At 41.5% G+C, this 21711-nt stretch overlaps 1 protein-coding gene and 1 non-coding gene across 2 annotated transcripts in view; one reads left to right on the forward strand and one right to left on the reverse strand.

Annotated features, from left to right (window-relative positions):
• Positions 1-19837, reverse strand: part of LOC145393435 (crustacean calcium-binding protein 23) — a 176603-nt gene extending 156766 nt beyond the window's left edge. Inside the window, exon 1 of the mRNA XM_080267532.1 lies at positions 19764-19837. The gene's annotated coding sequence lies outside the window, so the exon portion shown is untranslated. The remainder of the gene's footprint in view (positions 1-19763) is intronic.
• On the forward strand, positions 7097-7215 carry LOC145393620 (5S ribosomal RNA). The gene has a single exon (XR_013896218.1). It is a non-coding gene; the product is annotated as a 5S ribosomal RNA (ribosomal RNA).
• Positions 19838-21711: the final 1874 nt, after the last annotated feature.

Raw genomic sequence — 21711 nt, forward strand, 5'->3', positions numbered from 1 at the left:
ATGAAAAACACAGACACACAGCTCAAGCAGCAATGACAGAGGCGTGATCACAGCTCCAGTGGCAAGCAGTGGTGATGAATTGGTAGCAAGCCTCCAAGACAACACCAAAACAAGTCAGCGTGGAGACAGAGACAAGGCACTAAGCAAGGGCTGGAGAGCTGGGAGAGAGGTGTTAACGGCACGACTGCAGCAGCGCGAATGAAACGATGAGTGATGTTTGAAGTACATGATCCACCCATGATGTACAGCCGTCCACACTGCCGCGAGGTACACCACAGAGCGGTGGCAACGCTGGGGAGACATAGTAAAGAAGCAAGTGAAACGCTTCGAAACCCTCCCCCCGATTGAAGCACAGGTGCGCGCTGTTGCTATGTTACCGAGACGATGTGTATGATCGACGTTAGCTACCTTTCATTCGTCAGCAGCATGAACCACCACGACACCCAACTCTCTTACATCACTCGTAACTCGTACGATATGTGGATTATGCCTCCCATTCCCATCTCTCCCTCCCACCAGTGACTGCATCGAATGAAGTTCGAAAACTTGAGGTTCCGGGTTACCGTCTTGGCCAGCGTTGCCAACGTTCTGTGATGTACCTCGCGGCAGTGTGGACGGCTGTACATCCACGTCCGCATGTTGCACTGCATCCACCCACGGTGTACAATATATCCGCATGATGCACTATAATATCCAGTCCCAAGGAGTACACCTACGTCTGCATGATGCACAGTAATATCCAATCCCAAGGTGTATATCTACGTCCGCATGTTGCACTTCAATACATGAATGCATTTACTTCAATGACACTCGCAGCCCATCTCTCATCGCATCAACACCTCCACCTCAGTCCACGGCGGGACCAGCTCCAAGCAGCACCGAGGAGGGTTGACTTGTCCTTTCCACCCAAAGTAAGACGGTCTAGGTCCTGCCGAACAGGAGGTCGAGGCTTCTTCCCTCCCTCCGCCACCACCTGGACCAGACCCTGCCCTCCCTGCGACCGTATCCGGGCCTCCCTCCTCGGCCTCCATCTGCTGCCGAGCTCAGCGAGTGTTCACGGCCCTTTTCCATCAAGGGCAAGGGGTTTGAGGGCAACGGCAGGGCGTTTTCCACCTGCAGTTCTTCATTGGCGCCCTCTCCATTCGGCACCATGCCTCCGTCCACCTCTGCACATCCCGCCCTGCCCTCCTTGACCATCAATCTGTGCTTGCCAGCCCTCATTCTCACGACTTCCCCTGCCCTTGCTGTCTTTCCTCGTCTGACATCATCGGCCCAGCTATGCTTTCCTCGGAAAGCCTTTTCCTGCTGCTACCCTGACAGGCTCTTTTGTTTGCCCGTGTCCCCACCATTGTTGTGGGGCAAATATATACAACAACAACAACTTCAATGACGGAGTTCCTGTCCAGCAACGGTGGTGGCAACATCTCTCCTCTCCAGTGATGGCTTCTCTACCTGCCTCAGCCTTCGACCCATCGAGGGGGGCTTCCACAAGCAGTGAGCAGTCGCCATGAGCCAAGACCATCCCAGGGACAGTGCGTGAAGGCTGGGTACCCATTCATCCAGCGCAGGACACTGGTGCTGATGTATTCATACATCATCTTGAGATCATTGCTCCCACTTCACGAGGCCTCAAGCGCTTGTTAGGCGATGGCGAGCAGTTGTGTTCCATCTCCATCAGACAGCAAAAGGTCCCAAGGCTAAGGACGCCACCGGACTGAGGGGCGCAGCTGTGCAGGGCTCAGCCCATACACAGCAGTTCCCCACAGCACGAGAGCGCCAGCCTGGGGATCGTCGATGTACTGGGGAGATTGACACAGTCGTCATTATGTGCATTGCGATGGTGAAGGTGTTCTGTGGTGGTGACATGGCTGTACTGTTCATTCTTCTCCCCCAGATATTTGAGGAGAATGGGCTTCCGTGCCTTGTCATCCCTCACAGTTTCACCTGTGGTGCACAATCAGCCCCTCGTCAGGAGCGTCATACCTTGATGATGCAGCCTCCCAAACCCTGAACAAGATCTCCGAAAAGGCTGCAGCTTGACGCTCCCATAAACAGGGGAACTGCCTCCTCTGGCACCACCCCCGTCCTGCCCATTGACACCAACAATACTGAGACCGATGCAGACGTTCACCACCCACTGTCAGGAGTCAAGGAGAGGGCTACTTCTCCTGTCCCTTCCATCCACCAGGATGCAGAAGACCCTCCCCCCCCATCACCACTACCTACTGCTGATGACGAGGTGGTCGATCACCAACTTGAAGACCCGCCTGATGAGGAAGACCTCCAGTCCATCGAGGAGGTGTGTGCTTCTCCCTCGCTCACACCAGCACGGAAGAAGAAAAAGAAGGGGAAGACAGTAAGGCAACCTCCAGCTGACGAGAAGGAAACAGACCATTCTGTTGTTCCACCCCCTTCTCTGATCATCGTCAATGTGTGATCTCCCAGCTTCCACCCGTGTGCCGTGACTCGTGCCAATTTCGTCTCTGAGTACCGAAGAGCTACATGACCAGCAAATCAAAATATGTATATGAGAACTTCTCTGACATAATCGACACCGTCTTCCACCTTCATACCTGCATGAACTTCGAGAAGATCCACGAAGACTGCCTCCTTATCACCTGTCAGACCTACACAGATAACATTGGCTGCGCTCAACTATGTGATCACCGAGCTAATTTGACATCACAGGGGTCACCAAACTAGCTCACCCCAGTTTTACCCTTTGGCCCATGGTGGGTCATAATTGCAATTAACTCTCATGGACTCTTATAAGCCTGCATCTCTCCATCATCGTGGGAGACAAATCTACAACAACATCAACTTCAATGACATCATCGGCGGCCAATCAGCAGCTGCGAATCAAACACACTCTGCTTGCCCCATACATCTCATGTGCACAGGTCGATCAAACAGACTATAATGGTCATGTGCTAATGTAATGGGGTGTATAAAAGCCTGCATTGTTTAGAGGCAATGTGGGGATCCTCTCTTTGGCTCAGTGTTAACGTGCGTGTGTATTAAGCGAAAGGGCCCCAGTTAAAATCCCAGTCAGACCAGTGATTAATTTGTGAAGTTTCAGTTTGGTTATTACATTGGTTGGCAGCGGTGTGGGATGAGGCGAGGGCCTTGAGAGCATTGATGTTGTTGACAGCCTTACATCTCGGGGGTGAGCTGTCCGTTTGGTTCGTGGGCTGCCCCGAATGGTGGCCTTCAGTGTGTGCTATGTTACCACTTGTGTTCGACACTGACCAAGTTAATCACCAGGGGGAGAAAAGAGTGATGTAATGGGGTGTATAAAAGCCCGCGTTGCTTAAAGGTAATGTGGGGATCCTCTCTTTGGCTCAGTGGTAACATGCGTGCATATTAAGCGCGAGGGCCCGAGTTCAAATCCTGGTCAGACCAGTGATTAATTTGTTAAGTTTCAGTTTGGTTATTACACTAGAACCAAGACTCAAGCAGACATAAAGCATGACTTGGGACGCCCTCATGCCCAGGCACATGGCTTGTGTGTGTGTGTGTGTGTGTGTGTGTATGAACAAAACAACTCAAACAGTTTTAATCCGATTTTAAAAACATTTGGTGGAAGGGTGGAAGATCGACGAATGAATAAACCTAAAGTTTCTCAGAACAATAAGCCAAAAGTCTGTCACAGGGCTAAACCAAAGTCTGACCTAACAAAATTAGCTCAAACAGTTTTTATCCAATTTTTACCAATCTTGGGGGAAGGGTTGTGGATAAGGAAAGAATGAAGGAATGTCGTTTTGAGAAAGCTCCAAGGTCAAGGTCAAAATGAGCCTATATCTGAATTAAATAAAATCTGACAAATAAAACTTTGTGGATGGGTTGTGCATCAGCCAAAAGGCTAAACTGCTAAAAAAAAAAAAAAAAAAAAAAAAAAGGTTAACCGTGATGGTCAAATAGAAAGGTCAGGTTAAAGTTTTTATCTTTGGATCAAACTTTGCAAAAGCATTCGGCTAAGTATAACTAGATTCGATCTTGACAATAATCAGTTGGTCAAGGTTATTCGACCTTTGAACCAGTTGGTGAGCTTTGGTGCTGCACTCTCTGTGTGATCTTGCTTGTTTTGAAAATGGCATTACCAAAATAGGATAGTATCGGTCAGTCCTACCAAGGCATCGTTGCAGAGAAACGGGGTGGGAAATTTGGTAATTGGGTCCTGTTCCATGAGGACAACACGGTACAATAGCCCATGGTCTAATGAGAACAGGTCTCCTCACTCTGCTTCCCTGTGCTTCTTTGGTGATGTCAGCTGGTACCTTGCGAGGGGGGGGGAGGGAGGTTACCATAAAGAAAAGAAGTAAAGTGGATGCGTAACCGCAACAAATTTCTACAGTTTGCTGACCATTCTGTCGCCTCCGCTAGCCTTACAAAATAACTATTGTTGGTGATCCTACTACCAGGTACTGTTACTGATTACATCCTAATTTATTACTGCGTAATTGTTTTTCCACTATATAGTTCGTTTAATACTACATAGCTACCATAGAAAACTGAACCTTATCAAGAACTTGGGAAAAGAAAAAACTGCTGAAGCTGCAGAATTTCTTTACTTATAACTCAAACTTGATCCCATTTTTACATATGTCAAAGTCGGGATTAACTTTCAGATCCAGTTACCTAGTCAAGGCTGAACACTGAAACCTCTGGCTGCATGAAAGGCTTTAAAATTGGTAGTCAACAATTTCTTAATAAACAAAATTAATGACAGGACCAATTTGCCGAGCTGGTTCAAGATATGAGGAGGGCCTCTGAAGAAATGAGTTTTCCTATGATACTAAACTGGCATTTTCTTGCGAAAAGAAAGATTATTACTAATCAATCAGAAGTGTGGAAAGCCAGGACTGACATTTCTCATGTTGTTGACTATGGTTTGTAATGTGATAGGCTATGCAGGTTATTCATAGCGAATAATTAGACTGTTCTCATGTACTTTAAAAGTGGATTACAGAGAGTAAATTGTGCATGGAAATCTTCGTTCTGCAGCATTATGCAACAACAGAAATCGTGTTCTGAAACACGATAATTCATGACTTAAAAAACTGCTATAATAATGAGTATGAGTTGTCTGAAAAGCAGTGCCTGACACACACACGCACACACACGAGACATCAAGACGTGCAGACGTGGGCCGACAGCGCTCCATACCGAGCCAGCACGGCCAGTGGCATTACCTAAATTAGTATCTTTATATGAGTCAAGCTCTGTACCAGGTTAGACTAAATGATTTTTTATTATCTAAAAAAAATAAGAAAAAGTTTAAACAAGACTTGTTCAAACAGAAAAGAGAACCGAGTATCCAAAGAATGCGCTCAGTCAGCTGAAGTTTGTTTAGACTACAACTGCCCCAGGGAATGTAAGTACTCTGTGCCTTTAGTATTGCAAAATGGCCACATACTTTAGTAAAGCAAATTTGGAAAAGAAAAGGGATAAAGGTAGAAAGCAAGATGATGATTTCTACCAAGAACTGATTGAAATGGAGACTCACAATAGATTGGTTGAACGTGTACACAAACTGGAAATTGCCTTTCAAAATGAGATTGATGAAATAATGAAGTAGATGCACTTGCAAAAGGAAGAAATAGAAAAACTAGGAAGGGAGGTCAACAAGAAAGACACAGCCATCAGTGAACTAACAGTGGAATTGAGTAAACACTTAGGAGGAAAATGAGTGAAATGACAAGTACAGTAGTCAACCACGAGAGTATTATGGAAGAGTTCAAAAATGATACAGAGACAATTAGGCAAGTAAGCAGTCTGATAGACCAGAGCAGTGATACTGAGGAGAAGATAACACAGGTGAATGAAGCTGTGCAAAGCTACAAAAATGATGTGGAAACCACGTATGCTCAAATGGTGAAAGTAAAGAAAGCCTTAGAAACAAGGGTGGAAGAAAAAAGCATTAAAAAGGAAGTGAAAAGAATAATCCAGAACAATCCAACGTTAGTCAAAGATTCAGTAGATATCAACAAATCTATAGTAATCACTGGTATAGAAGAGGAAGAAGTAAAATACAAGATCTCAAGAGACAAAAAGGAGATGGCAAGTGTAGCCAAATGAGTTTATTGAAAGAAGTATCAGAGGAAATCTGTAGTAAAGACATAGAGGAACACAAAAGGTTTGGGAAATACGAGAAAAGCAAGTCAAGACCTCTAAAGGTGACTTTCCAGAGTGTAAACACCGTGGAGGAGATACTAAAAAATGCAAAGAATCTTATGGAAAAAGAGGAGTTCAAAAATGTATGGATAAAAAGATGCCTAACACAAGAGGAACTGGAATTACTGAAAGAGAAGAGGGAGGAAGCAAAAACAAAAAATGAGGGAAGATCAGAGGAGGAGAAGAACACATTTTTTTAACAAAGTAATAGGATTGCAGGTACGAAAGTGGTACATAAACAGGAGGGAATGAAAAGGAGGAAGGTAGTAGAACCATGTCATGACAAGTACATAAACAAGATGATAAAGTTGATGTACTCAAATGTGGATGGAATGGTATCTAAATTATCAGAGATGAATGATTATGTCAGAGAAAATGAACCACATATAATATGTCAAACTGAAAAAAAAATTAACACCAAGGATATCAAATGACATACTAAACTTAGAGGAATATAATATATGGAGAAGAGATAGAAACTTAAAAAAAGGAGGAGGAATTATAATATTAACTAAGAAAAATCTAAAAGTCAATGAAATAAAACTAGATATACCCTCACAAGTAGAGCTGATTGCAGTAGAGATCAACACATCTGAAGGGAAAGTAATTATAGCCAATATGTACATGCCACCCAGATCAAACACGTGGGAAAGAGACGAATATGAGGACCTAGCAGAGAGTACAATTCAGAGTTTAAGAGCATTACTACATAAAATGGAAGAGAAATCAGAAGGAATTATACTAACTGGAGATTTTAATACAAATATAAATTGGAATACTCTAGATATAGTTAGCCAAGAAAGCTGTTGGGACCAAAATCTCCTGGATCTCGTGCAAGAGTTTTTCCTAACGCAACATGTGAGGGAAACCACCAGAAAAAGAGGACTCGATGGACCTTCAATGCTAGATCTCATATTTACTAGGCAACGGCTATACCACGTTGAGTACACCGCTTCCCGTTCGATCAGCGAAGTTAAGCAACGTTGGGTCTGGTTAGTACTTGGATGGGTGACCGCCTGGGAACACCAGATGCTGTTGGCATCCCTACGTCAAGTGGGGTTGGTGGAGGATTAGTGCCCCTCCCTGTAAAACAATTAACTCTAAGCCTTTGGCCACCCCGTCCGGGATACATGGCGTCTGGCAATGAATGAATGAAGAAAATTATATTGACAGTTTAATATATTACCCTCCATTTGGCAAAAGCGATCATGCAGTACTAAATTGCAACTTCAGGATAGCTTATGACATAGTTAACAGCAATGAAAGTTACAAAAAGAGTCTAAACTATAAAAAGGGAAATTATCATGACCTAAAGAATTATTTCTCAGAAGTTGATTGGAAAAATGAGCTTAGAGGACAAGATTTAAATGCTGTATTCAAAAAATTCTGTGAACTTTATGAAATAGGAGTCCAGAAGTACATCCCACAGCACAAAGAAGCAGATAAGAAAATACAGAAATGGTTCAATACAGAATGAAAAAAATCAAAAGAAAGAAGAGATTTGTTGTGGAATAGATACAGAAGACACAATAGTGAATGGGCATATAATAACTACAAACAGGCAAGAAACGATTGTACAAGAATAAGGAGGGAAGCCCAAAAACAGTTTGAGGAGGATATCATAAATAAAAGTAGTGATCGACCGAAGCTATTTTACAGCTACATCAGAAGGAAAACCAAAGTAAAAGATATAATACAATCCATTACGGACAAGGGAATCACCTATACACAAGAGAAAGATATTTGTGAAGCACTAAATAAGAATTTCCAATCAGTTTTTACAGAAGAAAAAATTTTTGAGAGGGACTATGTGGAACATGCATGCCCACACATACTACCAGATATACAAATATCAGAAAAAGTAATACAGGAGGATTTAAGTAAATTAGACAGAGGAAAAGCAAGTGGTCCTAATGAAATTTCATGTTGGGTGCTACGAGAATGTGCAAAAGAGTTAAGTAAACCATTATGTTTAATTTTCAAGAAATCCTTGAGTCAAGGTAAACTACCTGATATTTGGAAGAAAGCAAATATTGTCCCCTTATTCAAGAAAGGGAATAGACAAAATCCACTCAACTGCCGACCAGTATCACTGACCAGTGTTGTAAGCAAGGTATTAGAAAAGCTTGTAAGAAAAGCTTGGGTAAATCATCTAGAACACAATATGATAACAGAAAGACAGTTTGGTTTCAGAAAAGGAAAATCATGTATTACTAATCTGTTGAGCTACTATGACAGAGTAACAGACACAATACAGGAAAGAGAAGGATGGGTGGACAGTATCTATTTAGATTTCAAGAAAGCATTTGACACAGTACCACACCAAAGACTTTTATGGAAACTGTACCATCAAGGAGGAATTCGAGGCAAACTGTTTTATTGGATGCAAGATTTTCTCATAAAAAGAGAAATGAGAACAGTACTAAGGGGAAACTATTCATCATGGAAAGAAGTGACTAGTGGAGTACCACAGGGCTCAGTGCTGGCACCAATCATGTTTTTAGTGTATATAAATGATATAGACAGTAACACTGGAAATGAAAGTTATCTAAATATGCTTGCAGATGATGCAAAAATACAAAGGAGAATTACTAACACAGACTCTTGTAAAGAGCTACAAGAAGAATTAAATAAACTTCATGAATGGAGTAATACATGGCAAATGGAATTCAATGTGGACAAGTGTCATGTAATCAAGTTTGGTAAAAGTGGAAAAAGACCTGATTGGGATTATACGTTAGGAAATAAAACCCTACACACATCAGAAGGAGAGAAGGACCTAGGTGTGATTATCAATAACAGACTATCTCCGGCTGACCACATCAGTGAGAAGGTACAGAACATGTATTCACTGCTTGCAAATATGAGAATAGCATTCACATACATAAATGAAGACATGCTAAGAAGGATAATAACATCATTCATCAGGCCAACCCTGGAGTATGCATCAGTAGTCTGGAGTCCTCATCTCAAAAAACACATAGACACGATTGAAAAAGTTCAAAGGGCCGCCAGAAGATGGATACCAAGCTTAAGGGATCTAAGCTACAAAAAAGACTAAATAAACTGAATCTACCAACACTACAGGAAAGAAGGAAAAGAGGTGACATGATAATGCTATATAAATGCATATCAGGGAAGGAAAAATAGACATAAATGATTACTTAACATATGGGGAAACATCAGCAAGACACTGCAAAAAACTGCATAAGAAGAGAGGTGATAAAAACGTAAGGAAATTCAGTTTCCCCAACAGAGCAATTGAGCATTGGAATGCATTACCGAATGAAATAGTGTGCCAAAACAATTCACAAATTTAAGGATATGTACGATAAATATGGTTTAAGACACTGGACAGTACGAGCTTGACTCATTCCTGTAAAGATACAATTAGGTAAGTACACACACACACAAACACACACACATAATAATTCTTTAGGTCCTGATAATTTCCCTTTTTATAGTTTAAACTCTTTTTGTAACTTTCATTGCTGTTAACTATGTCATATGTTTTCCTGAAGTTGCAATTTAGTACTGCATGGTCGCTTTTGCCGAGTGGAGGGTGATATATTAAACTGTCAATATCATTTTCTTGCCTAGTAAATATAAGATCTAGCATTGAAGGTACATCGAGTCCTCTTTTTCTGGTAGTTTCCTTCACATGTTGCGTTAGGAAAAACTCTTGCACGAGATTCAGGAGCTTTTGGTCCCAACAGCTTTCTTGGCTTATTATATCTAGAGTATTCCAATTTATATTTGTATTAAAATCTCCAGTTAGTATAATTCTTTCCGATTTCTCTTCCATTTTATGTATTAATGCTCTTAAACTCTGAATTGTACTCTCTGCTAGGTCCTCATATTCATATCTTTCCCATGTGTTTGATCTGGGTGGCATGTACAAATTGGCTACAATTACTTTCCCTTCAGATGTGTTGATCTCTACTGCAATCAGTTCTACTTGTGAGAGTATATCTAGTTTTATTTCATTGACTTTTAGATTTTTCTTAGTTAATATTATAATTCCTCCTCCTTATTTTAAGTTTCTATCTCTTTTCCATATATTATATTCCTCTAAGTTTAGTATGCCATTTGATATCCTTGGTGTTAATTTTGTTTCAGTTAGGCATATTATATGTGGTTCATTTTCTCTGACATAATCATTCATCTCTAATAATTTAGATACCATTCCATCTACATTTGAGTACATCAACTTAATCATATTGTTTATATACTTGTCATGACATGGTTCTACTACCTTCCTTCTTTTTATTCCCTCCTGTTTATCTACCACTTTCGTACCTGCAATCCTATTACAGTACTTTGTAAAAAAATGTGTTCTCTTCTTCTGATCTTCCCTCATTTTTTGTTTTTGCTTCCTCCCTCTTCTCGTTCAGTAATTCCAGTTCCTCTTGTGTTAGGCATCTTTATATCCATGCATTTTTGAACTCCTCTTTTTCCACAAGATTCTTTGCATTTTATAGTATCTCCTCCACGGTGTTTACACTCTGAAAAGTTACCTTTAGAGGTCTTGACTTGCTTTTCTCGTATTTCCCAAACCTTTTGTGTTCCTCCATGTCTTTACTACAGATTTCCTCTGATACTTCTTTCAGTAAACTCATTACATTTGCCATCTCCTTTTTGTCTCTTGAGATCTTGTTTTTTCTTCTTCCTCTTCTATACCAGTGATTACTATAGATTTGTTGATATCTACTGAATCTCTGACTAACTTTGGATTGCTTTGGATTATTCTTGTCACTTCCTTTTTAATGCTTTTTTCTTCCACCCTTGTTTCTAAGTGTGTGTGTGTATGTGTGTGTGTAATGCAAGATCGTGCAAGCTGATTAAAAGATGAGTTCTGGGTAAATGTGGAAGCATGCAAGGAATAATTTAAGAGGAAAGAGCTTTTTTTTTTTTTTTTTTTTTTCTTTTTTTCTTTTTTGAGATATGAATGGGAAAGTAGGGAATGTGAAGGTGGACAGAGTAGTTGGTGAGTGGGGTGTGCCTGCACAAGTGGATGAGAATGGCAGTGCTCTAGAGGACATCTGTGCGGGGAGAGGGTTGGTAATAGCCAGTACAATCTTTGAGCACAAATTGATCCACAGTACCGTATATGTGGTGAGTAATGAGATGGGTGGTTGGTGAACTAAGTGAACGGAAGGAAATGACTGACTCTGTGTGTGTGGATGACAATGAGAAGGTATAATGCATGCAAGAGCATAGGCCTACAGAGGTTGGGGCTGTGGACTTTCTGACCACCTCTAGGTGATGGTGAAAGTCAAGGTTCAAGTGCAGTGGAGGAACAGAAGGAGGGAAGGACAGGAGGAAGTAGTCCATACAAGGAGGGTAGAAGGGTTGCAAGAGGATGGAAAAAGGGCAGAATATAAGAGAGAAATGGAGGAGCTATTGGGTAAATATGATTTGCAGCAGATGGGGGAGGTGGAAGGTGTGTACAAGATACTGACAGAAATCTGCATGTGCAGCATGTGAGGTGGCATGTGGGGTAAAGAGAAGACGAAAGGGGGTGCATGGAACAGCATGATGGAGGGAAGAAGTGAGGCTAGCTGTGGAGCACAAGAAGAAAGCATATAGTGAGCGGATGGGAAGCAGAGGCATGGAGGAAGTTGAGAGATGGAAAAGATATTTGTACGTATGGAGGAAGAGAGACCTGTGGAAAGATTAGTAAGAAAGAGCAAGAAGAGAGGGGATGAGGAATTCGAGTGTAAAGCAGAGGCAATGTACGACAATGTCCTGGAGGGAGGCAAAGAGAGCTAGTCAGGGTGAAAAAGAAGTTAATAGGGGAGTGAAAGATAAAAATGGTACATTGATAGTGCAGAAGGGAGAAGTGAGCAAATGGAGAGAACACTTCAAAGAACTGTTAAACATAAAGAAAGTAAGGCGAGTATAAGTGGCTGGGGAGTGGCTGGGAGGAGGGTGGTGAAAAGAGAGGAAGAGATCGGTAGGATGGAAGTAGTGGAAGCAATGAAGAAAGTCAAAATGGAGAAAGTCCCAGGAATTGATGGAGTGTGTGGTGAAATGGTGAGGTATTGGAGAGAGACAGTAGTGGAATGGATAAGGAAGATGTGCAAACTGGCCTGGGAGGAAGGTCGAGTCGTGGAGGATTCGAAGTCAGGTAGAATTATTCCCTTGTACAAAGGTAAGGGAGGAAAAGAAGTCTGTGGTAATCATAGGGGCATTTGTCTTCCTAGTGTAAAAGGAAAAGTATATACGGTACCTGTATATATATTTTTTATACAAGGAAGAAGGAACCAAAGGCCAAGAACCCGCAAAATATTCCCTCCAAGAAAAAACAAAAACAGGATAACTGAGAGCCAGAGTCAAGATCTGTTCATTTTGAGATGCCTGGACACACTGTGCTTAAAAGACTGGAGATAACAGGCAGTAGGAAATTCAGACAGAGGGAGACAGTTCCAAAGTTGACCTGTTGCATGCATGAAGGAATGGGAGTAACAGTTAACTCTTGTATTAGAGAGTTGGACAGAAAAGGGATGAGAGTTTCTTGCCAGACGAGTACTACGCACCCGCCATAGTGGTGGATGGATGCAAGCAGACAGTTCAGAAGAGCAATGACCATTAAAGTAGCGACTGAAAAGAGATAAAGATGCAACAGTGTGGCGAAGAGACAGAGGTTGAATGAAGCCAGTATTAGGAGGAAAGAAGCCTTTGACTCCAACCTGTTGAGAAGATCTGTATGTGGGGAGGCTCCCCACAAGTGAAAGCTGTACTCTACACAGGGGTGAATAAAACCCATGTATAAAATCAACAACTGTTCAGGGGTAAAAAAGGCACGGAGTCAGCTTAGCACACATAATCTTTTGGAAGCAGAATTTACAAAAGATGTAATATGTTCTTTCAAAGATAATTCCCGAGAGAATGACACCCCAAGTATGTTTTTAAATGATGCGGAATTGAGGTGAATATTGTCAAAAACCAGAAGGTAATCCTGCGTTAGATTCTGTCAGGTTGATAGTTGTAAGAACTGAGTTTTTGATGCACTAAAAACAAGATTACTTTTACCACTATCAGAGATATGAGCCAAGTCAGACATTAAGTGTGCCATAGCCTCATCCCTTGTTTGCTGAAGTAACTGCTGTGATGGACACTGCGGTAAGCGAACAGAAAGGTGGAGGGTGGAGTCATCAGCGTATGAGTGGGTAGGGTTTGATGTACAGCTTAGAAGGTCACTGATGAATAATAGGAAGAGGGCTGGTGATAGAACAGAGCCCTGAGGAACACCACTACTGATGGCTCTAGGAGAAGAATAGCAGCCATCTACAACAGCAGCTACAGAACGGCCATAGAGGAAGTTAGGGATGAAGGCACAGATAGATGGACAGAAACTGTATGAAGGCAGTTTGGAAATTACAGATTTAAGGCATACTCATTTGAAAGCCTTTGAGATGTCAAATCCAATGGCAAAGCTTTCGCCAAAGTCCTGAAAGGAGGATGACCAAGAGTATGAAACATAAGTAAGATGATTGCCAGTGGTGTATCCCTGGCGAAACCTATACTGACGATCAGAAAGAAGGCCGTGATAGGAATGATGCTTTAATTTTTTCTTTTTTTAAGAAGACTCAAAAAACTTTTGAAACACAGGTTGTTAAAGCAATTGGGCGACAGCTAGAGGGATAGGAATGGTCACCTTTCTTTGGGACTAGCTGAATGAGAGCAAACTTCTAGCAAGAAGGAAAGCTACAAGTTGATAGACAAAGGTGAAAGGGTTTGCCCTAGGCAGGGTGTAAGCACAGAAGCAGAGTTCTCGAGAACAACAGAAGGGACCCCATCAGGCCCATATGCCTCAATATTATTGAGATCAGTGATGGCAGAAAATATATCAGTTGAAGAAATTTTAATGTTAGCCATAAGGAAGTCAGAGGGGGGAAATGATGAAGGAACAGCACCAGAATCGACTAAGGTGGAACTGGAGGAGAAACTCCGAGAGAAGAGTTCTGCATTATCAGTTGAAGAAATAGCGACAGAGCCATCAGAGTGGAAGAGGGAAGGATGATGAGGTAAAGTTGCTAGAAGGATTTTGGCAAGATGCCAAAAGGAGCAGGAAGAATTCGAGTTGGAGAGTTCAGAGAATTTAGTATCGTACGAATGAAATTATTTTTAGCAGCGTGAAGAACAGACAGCACGGGTCCACACACACACACACACACACACGCACACACACACACACACACACACACACACACACAAAACTAGTTTAATGGGTAACTTGCTCCTGCTGTGTGCATAAACCCCTCTGCGCATGATGACACGTTTGTCGTCATATGGGTGTGGCTTCGACTGTACTCACTGACGCTTTTGGCATCATTAAAGCATAAAAACTTTCGTCAGAGGAAAAGTTTTCGGCCGATTGGTGTCATTTATGGAGGCGTCATAGCTTCCCTGCTTCTCATCAAAAATAATGAGCTGGCAACTGTAGGTCCCGATACCAGCAAGAAAGCGGACAGGTTATGCAGTACCAAATGAGCTGTGAGTGGGGAAGGTAATGCACGGTTCTGTCCCTTTAAATTTCCACTCTTACTCCCTTCCCAGCCGTGCAACATATTTCACTATACCAGTAGTGCTTGTGTATAGTGTTTGGGCACCGTTGAGATTAGATTTGGTGTTTGCAATAGGAAACTGGTGTTTGTGAAGCAATCCTTGTCATTATCAACCGTTGGCCCAACGAAGATTGTGCTACTGTTTCTAATCAACTACACTGCCTCTACCCTGCACCAAATGTGAGTGTTCAGCTATAATAATAGTGACAGTGAATCATGTGAATATAGTGTGCATATCTAGTGTACAAAGAATTGGTGAAATATGTGCATTAGCTTAGAGGAAGGCAGGAAACTGCCCTACAGTCATGACACAGATTGGGTACACCATAGTTTTTTGCATTTCTCTCAAAAACTATGAGGCCTAGGATCACCGCTGTGGGCTCAAATAAAAGCCAATTAAATTCTGCATAGGATGGTAAAATAAAAGCATAACAGTGGCAAGGAAAGTTTTTCGCTAGTGCTCCCCCCCCCAATAAAATCTGTTGTCTGTCGGAAATGGGTTTTACTTTTTTGCTTATTACTCGAACACCATACATCATATCAAACTGGGACCTCCGGCATTCGAAAGCTAGTAAAATTCTCTTTCCAATGATTTAGACATTAATTAGTAAACATTCGCCTTATGATGTTGGGAAGTACGATGTATGCTCTTGAATGTTTATTCACACGGCCCTAACGTATGTATTATGTGTTTTTTTTGTGTGTTTTTTTTGCTTATCGTGTAGAACAAACATCGACGAATAGGAATATGTGGGTTTTGTCGCAAAATAAATATGTTTGGGTGGTGAAAATAAGCCGAGAACACACATTTTTGGAGCATGCAGCAGGTGGGGGGGAGGGGAGAAAAGCCGGTGCATCATGTCCCGAAAAACTTATTAACTTACCCGCACACGAAAGGGTAAATAGTAGGTTAGGTAAAGTTAGGTTAGTGACTAGTCACTGATCTAACCTAACCTACTATATCTGCCCACAAAAGGAGCAAATTACCCGTTAAATTAGCATTCTTTACTTGTGCGGGGACAGGTGACTATAGGACCCCCCACCCTACACCTCCGCACTCAGTGTGTGTGCTGATTTGTTCTAATGTCTCCGAGTGCCGAATAGCAATAGACGTCAGGAATAAGCCACCGGGAGAGGAACGGCTGGTGGAAGGCTTTGATGGTTCCTTCCCCCCCTTAGGGACTCCGAGAACTGGTTATGAAATGCCATTTTTTGGTCTAAATTTTGATTAGGAAGTGTATTGTGAAATGTGCATGTAGTGTGGTGCTGACAGTTGGAAGAACTTGTATTGGAGAGCATGCTGGCCTACTCTCGGTGTTATGAAACACTGAAAAAATTCAGCAAAGGGGGATAGTCAGAAGCTAGTCCCGAGGGCTGATGAAACAGAAGCTCCAGCTCTCCCTGTCATCGGCTTTCAATCCACCTTGGGAGTACCGCCCTGCTCGACTGGTGCAATGGTCTACTCCCTGGCAAGATACTTATTCACGGAGTTAGGGAAATAACAGGAATTAGTTGGGGAAGAACAGGGAGGTTTTAGGAATGGAAGGGGTTGTGTAGATCAGACATTCATCCTTAGGTCTTTAGTGGAAAAGTTTCCATGTGGCCTTTATGGGTCTGGAGAAAGCATATGGCAGAGTGGATACACAAGGATTGTGAAAAATATTAAGAATATATAAAGTAAATGGGAAGTTGTTGAATGCCGTGAAGATTATGTATGTGGGTGCTAAGGCTGCAGTGCGTAATTCACCGGGTCGGTCAGGATCACTTGATGGTCGTGATTGTCAGCTTTTACCCTCCCGGAAGGGAGCTGAGAACTCATATAGTCCGATCTAAGGGCAAGACTGTGACCTTCACACACGCACACACCCGTCCCCTTGCTCCAGGGGGACAGTAACCACCCACTTCGTCAGTGAAACTTTTCGCAACCTGAGCGAGGCGCGAACTCCCGTCCACCAGTTGGCAAGCGGGAACGTTACCACTGCACCAGCGAGCGGTGGATAGTGGATAGTGGAGTGAATTTTCCTATATGAATGTTGAACTGAAACAAGAGGTGTGCCGTGTTTCCATGACTGTTCAATCTGTATATATATGGATGGCGTTATAATAGAGATACAAGGTAGGGCAGTGGATGTTTGAGCGGCCCTAATCAGAGAAGGAAGCATTTGGAAACTTCCTGCACCCTTGTTTGCAGATGATCCTGTATTGTTACGTGAAGACGAAGGGATACTACAAGGCTTGGTAAATGAGTCTGGAAGAGTAAGAAACGGAATCTAAAGGTCAAGGTAGGGAAGAGTAATGTTATGGTCCTCTAGAGACATGAAGTCACTAAATGTACTGTACAGAGAGGTTGGATGATGGAGAAATGAAAAGTGTGAGTGCATTTAAGTATTTGGGTAGTGTGATGAGTAAGGAGAGTAGTTTGGAGGATGAAGAGCTTGAAAGGGTACAACATGGAAGAAAGGTTGCTGGTCCTTTGAAAGCAGTGATAAGAAATAAGGAAGTGGGTATGGAAGTAGAAAAGTCGCTGCATGACAGTATTCTGAGACCAACTCTTACGTATGGAAGTGACGCTTGGACTTTGTTGGAAGGACCCATGTCAAGAGTGAGATCAGTGGAAATGAGTTATCTGAGTGGAGCATGTAGAGTTATTTGGAGAGAGAGAGAGAGAGAGAGAGAGAGAGAGAGAGAGACAAGTGAGGAGGTGAAGGAGCGTTGTGGTGCGGATGTGGATGTGCTAGAAAGCATTAGAAGAAATACATAAAGGTGATTTGGCCATGTGGAGAGGACGGAGAGCGAGAAACCAACGAAGAGTGTATGTGAGTGAGGTGGAGGTGGGGAGTGGGGGAAGACCGAAGATGAGATGGAGGGATGGAGTCGAGAAGTATACGAGAGGGAGGTGTGAGCTGGGAGAAGGCAGTGAAATGGCCGAGGACAGGGCGACATCGAAGCAATTTCTTTATGGCCACCCCTTACGGGATTAGGGTGTCTGCAATATATAGATCGATAGACAGTTTTCACGTGATGTCCATCAAAACTAAAGTTTATCGGTGTCTTTCATTGTCTTCCTGTATGGAGTAAAAATGGCGATTTCTTGCTGTGTCCATGGCTGTCAGATCGAGTGAAACAGAGGGTCTGAAAAGTGCAAAATTTGAGAGAAATGACTAAAACTGAGTCAGGAGTGGAGATAATTAGGTCTATAGCTTGAATGGGGATCTAACAGTATTTCCCTAGTAAGTAATACTTTAGTTTTGCTGTACATCGTTTCCCACATCCGAAGTAGGCTACACATATTGTCGTTTTACTATGTGGCCGTCACTATAACGATTGTTACTGAAGACTATCCTATCTTTGCTTTCACGACACATTTTCCATGACTTTATGCATCAATACTTTCATGACTTTTGAACTATGTAAGGACTTGGTGAGAATATAAAATAACGATATCAGGGTAAAGTATCCAAGAAACACATTTCAATCACTGGCATAATACATATCGGGCATATATATATATATATATATATATATATATATATATATATATATATATATATATATATATATATATATATATATATATATATATATATATATATATATATATATATATGGCATTATATATATATATATTATATATATATATATATTATATATATATATATATATATATATATATATATATATATATATATATATATATATACAGGCCTTGTTGGGAATATAAAATAACGATGTCAGGGTAACGTATCCAAGAAAGCACATTTCAATCACTGGCATTATATATATATATATATATATATATATATATATATATATATATATATATATATATATATATATATATATATACCGGGTATCCTCCAATCCTACATTGCTGCATGAGGAACGTAGGAGCCCGGGGCTAGGCACGATCCCGACATTTAAGATGAGAGTGAACATAGTGTTAATCTGCTGAGAGAGAGAGAGAGAGAGAGAGAGAGAGAGAGAGAGAGAGAGAGAGAGAGAGAATGCTCGATAATCCCCTCCCGCACCCTATTAATCCTTCTCAAGAACATAATCTGACTTTCCCCAGTGTACTAACTGTACGGTATATACCGGTAATTCTTTGTTATAAGCTTATATCTAAAATTTGTGTTAATGGCATGAACGTTATTTAATTCATTATTTTTTCATTTAAAAATTCTGGACACATTAATCATTTACCTAAGAAAAAGAATGTAAGTATAAAACACTTGTTGCTGTCAGCTCCCCAGTAATTTTCGCATTTTTCCTCGTTCTGTACAAAAATGATAGGTATAGCTACTCCACTCTGCTTTCTGATGTGAATACACGAAACTGCTTGGGATATTTCGTGTTTCCGTTTTCCCCTGTAGATGCCAGCATTATCTATATAGTCCTTTTCATTCATGGATTTTTACTGGATCTTCAGTGTGGTTCGACTATCATGTAACTTGCTGTCCTAACATTCACAGGCAAAAATTATCAGTGCTTAATACGTAAAACATAGTCAATATCACTGGTAATCCAGTAAAGCCAGATGGCAGCATTTTCAACAAAATTTAAATTTACGTTACACACAATTGATTTAAACTGCAATTAACTGTAACAGTACCATGGTAAACACTAAGTCTCATGATATTCAGATGAATACAATCGCCTGGCGTTTGATGTAACGCAATTAAGTTGTCTTGACCATGAGCATCAGCAGAAGCTAAAATTTTCAAATGCCCTATTTACTGGTATTTTGTTAGTACATGCAAGTGCTGCTGTATTACTAGTGCATGACAGGTGCTATGCCACTAGTACATGACAGCTGCTATACATACTGTATTATTAGTACATGACAGCTGCTATACATACTGTATTACTAGTACATGACAGCTGCTATATTACTAGCACATGACAGCTGCTATATTACAGGCACATGGCAGCTGCTATATTACTAGCACATGACAGCTGCTATATTACTGGCACATGACAGCTGCTATATTACTAGCACATGACAGCTGCTATATTACATACCTTTAGCTGCGGACGGTTGAACGGATGGAATAAGATTTCTAAGTGAACAGGATTTTCGTGACGATAGCAACAAAAATCACTAGGGGGCAACAATGGATCGTGACAGAACGCGGAAACCGCGTATACTTCTACACTCCCCCGTGGGCGGCAGGAGACTGGCGACCGTAGTTGCCGAATGGCGAATGCCGACATTGCCGAGCATTGCCAAGCAGCAACACAGACTTGCCGTACCTCCTGCGATAACGTTATCCGTTTCCTCTGCTCTTCCGCAGAAACCTGCGCTACTTTAATAGTAACCAGGGATGGCCCGAGGAGTTTGTGATTGGGGGAGTGGGGTAACCTTAGTTGTGACCAATTCGCCGCATATTTGATCAACTCGCCACTTATTTGACCAAAGTCGCGTTTTTGCGACATTTTTAAGTCAAGATCATCTTGATAACTCGCCCCTGAATTGACCATCTCGCCCCTCATTTGACTAACTCGAACATATTTGACCAACAAATTAGGTATAGCACTTCTACTCTTTTAAGAATAAAAAATAGCCTTATATATATATATATATATATATCAGCCGTTTGAGTATCCACTGCAGGACCGGCATATATATATATATATATATATATATATATATATATATATATATATATATTAAATGCACCCTGATGATTTAACTGTGAATATTCATTGGACTTCACAATATATCCTACTCCATTTGTTGGAAAAGCAACCTGTCTCATTTTCTGGTCAACTGTGAGAGCGTTTGACGAACTCTGAGCCAAGTACTGGGGGTGACTCCCTCCTCCCCCCTGTCGGCCCATCCCTGCTTGTACTTGTACTTAAAGCCACGTGAACTTGGACCCAAGCCTGAAATACTGTTGACAAGAAAATAGACACCATGTAATTATTTAGTAGTGTTATTAAGTTAATATTCATCCAGTCATGACATTTGGAGTTATTTATGACCAGACCAGTAGCAGGAGTGCATACAAATTTGCCCTGACCCCCCCCCCCCTTGTCTCCGTTCCATGGATGAAGAGGGTCCAGGCCAAGGCACCTTGATTAATGTGGTACTGTACTTGATTTTGACTTAGACTATTCTCCTAACCGGAGGGAAACTAGGGTATTTTGTATTTTGTCCTCTAAATGTACAATATATATAAAAAAAACTAATAAAATATTTTGTCCTCTGGCGACCTTTTCTTTTTATTTTAAAAAGTCTAGTCTCCATTTTTGACCAACTCAGTAATTTTTTGACCAGCTCAAACACTGAGGGGTGACCCCCCCCCCCAGTCGGGCCATTCTCCCGTAATTTTCGAAGGGTCGAAAAGTTATACTCATATGTTGATAAATTTATCTGGTTTTCTTCTTTTCAAGTGAAAAAAAAAAGGTAAATGGATTTTATATTCGGTGTCTAACCTTAAGATTCCACTGTTCGCCACCTTTCCTCACCAATTATTCTCCTCATATCACACTTACCTAAAACTCAAGATACCCATCGTAACGACCTCCGGTCTTTTCGTAAGTCTCGTTATCTTTATCCAGTATCTTATCCCACGCCATTCCTCTCTCAAGTTAATTCTCTCATGGTGTCTCCACATGCTTACTGCATTCGATAGCTTTCAATTAGTCTTTCATACATGCCCATCGTTCTACCCAAACCACATGGCCTGCACATGTTCATCATTTTTTCCCAGAAACGATCAAATAAAATGTTCCATCTGGCACCCCTCAAAGTACGGCACATTTACATCAAACAGTTTTTCCTTGTTCAACAGCACAGTTCATCACAGCCTCTGTCCATGCGCTTGCCTACAGTTGTCGAATAGCCACCGACCAAATTACTAAACTCCTTTCATTTTAACTTGGCCTAAAAATGTCATCTTTCGGTCTTGAACGCTGTTTTGTAACGAGATTGACACTAGAATGTTATACTAGTTAAGAAGAGCTA

This window comes from Coenobita brevimanus, chromosome 24 (assembly GCF_032717465.1).
Source record: "Coenobita brevimanus isolate Jiangsu-jjx chromosome 24, ASM3271746v2, whole genome shotgun sequence".
In the NCBI taxonomy this organism is placed as follows: domain Eukaryota; kingdom Metazoa; phylum Arthropoda; class Malacostraca; order Decapoda; family Coenobitidae; genus Coenobita; species Coenobita brevimanus.